Consider the following 1920-nt stretch of genomic DNA (forward strand, 5'->3'; position numbering starts at 1 on the left):
CACAGGGCAGGAACTCCGTGGCGGGCTGGGCTGACCATCAGGGTCACCAGGTGAGTGGGTCTTCCTTTCTGATATTCCGGTGTCTGAGAGTCACCCCAGGACTGCCCTGTGGCCATAATGGATGCCTCTGGCCCCACTACGCATATTCTAACCGGGCAGGACTGTCGCTGCAGGCCAGAAGGAGAGAAGGGTCATGATCAGAGTTAATTGGGGGACAGGTGCCTCCCTCACCTGCAAGTCCTTCCACTTGGCTTTGAATGCTTACCCCTGAGGTCCTTGAGGGCCCACAGAACAACCTGGGAAACTCCTATTTCTCCTTAAGACCTTTATGCCTTGAACTCATTTTATTCCCTGAGATGCTTCTGTAGACATTGACTTTGCCTGAATGAAAAACTGTATCACAAATCATCTTTTTCATTTACTTTTATTATCATTTCCATAAATAATTCAAAGGCACACTGAAAAATACTAACATTATTAGCAAAATGTAAATGGGACTGGAGGACTTAGATGGTACTGTTGGATCAGGGTTAACGTTCTGGTTTTGATGGTTACATGGAGCTTATGAGGAGACTTAGGGAATCTACACTGAATGAAGTAATGAAGTATTCCCAGTAATGGACATCAGGTCTGCAGCTTATTCTTAAATGGTTCAGAAATGTTAACAGTCGGGGAATCTGGGTGATAGATGTATGGGAGCTCTGTGTAATTTTTTTTTTTTTTTTTTGGTAACTTACATGTAAATTTGAAATTATTTCAAAACTTTAAAACATTTTGAAGAAAGAATATTAACATTTGCTTCAGGGAACTTGCCGCCATTGTCAGATCCTAATTCCTGTTACCGATTACAGATCAAAGAACAAAAGCAGGAATGTGGAAGAAGAGAACTTGATTGAGAAGCATTTTCAAAATCTGAAACTGCAGGAGACCGGCTTTAGCAATCTAGGAGCAGACGGGAGCATCTTCCCTAAGATCAGGTTGAACCTGCCCAAAGAGAGTCAGCCACAGAATCCCTACGTAGTCCAGGGTGGTATACCCAACGCAGACTATTAGGTGAGTCTTTGCATGCTTTCTGTTTGCCTTTGCAGAGTGAAATGCCCCAGGGTCGACTTGGGACCTGGCTGTTGTATCATCAGCAGCCCTGGCTGCCCAGTAGACTTTTATTTTAATCAAAAGCTATTAAAAATAGCCACCACTTGGTCCCTAACACTGACCATCTATGCGACTTCAGACACACCACTTAATTTCTCTGTTCATCTATTTCCTCAGCTGTAAAAAAGGAAGCTTAATTCAGATGCCCTTAAGGTCTCCTTAAATGATACGTTTCTTGGGATACAAGTCCAGTGGTTGTGATGACGATTCCCGGGCTGCTGAAGGGCCTAGGACCTAGGTCAGGCCTGAGGAGGACTGTTGGATGTAAACACGGTTCTGTTTACATGGATCCTTTCCAGCCAGCCCGCATGAAGGCAAATCTCTCCTTTCCTCCCCGCCCCGCCCCAGACCACAAGGCCACCGGATCAATTTCTAAAGGGACAAGCCAAGTGAGGCTGATAATATTTTCTTTCCCTTGGGAGGACTTTCAAGGCAAGTAGCTTGTCCTTGTTAGATTTGTTTTGGTGAATCGTAGCTGGCATTGCTCAGTGTGACCGAATGAAATACTGAAAGGAGAAAGCCTGTCAGAGAGGACTCCGTAGGGGAGGAGTGACAAGAGAGAAGGAAGAGGAAAAGTGGCCAGAGAAGAGAGACGAGGAAGAAGAGAGGAAAGGAGAGAAATGACTTGTTTAAAAGAGGAAGAGTGGGGGGCTTCCCTGGTGGCTCAGTGGTTGAGAGTCCGCCTGCTGATGCAGGGGACACGGGTTCGTGCCCCGGTCTGGGAAGATCCCACATGCCGCGGAGTGGCTGGGCCCTTGAGCCATGGCC

At 46.4% G+C, this 1920-nt stretch overlaps 1 long non-coding RNA gene across 1 annotated transcript in view; it reads left to right on the plus strand.

The window, feature by feature from the left end:
• LOC112063062 (uncharacterized) overlaps positions 1 to 1920 on the plus strand; it is a 5462-nt gene that overhangs the window by 898 nt on the left and 2644 nt on the right. The window contains exon 2 of the long non-coding RNA XR_002890909.3: positions 852 to 1053. This is a non-coding gene — a long non-coding RNA (uncharacterized lncRNA). The remainder of the gene's footprint in view (positions 1 to 851; positions 1054 to 1920) is intronic.

Source organism: Physeter macrocephalus, unplaced genomic scaffold, assembly GCF_002837175.3.
Source record: "Physeter macrocephalus isolate SW-GA unplaced genomic scaffold, ASM283717v5 random_2867, whole genome shotgun sequence".
In the NCBI taxonomy this organism is placed as follows: Eukaryota; Metazoa; Chordata; class Mammalia; order Artiodactyla; family Physeteridae; genus Physeter; species Physeter macrocephalus.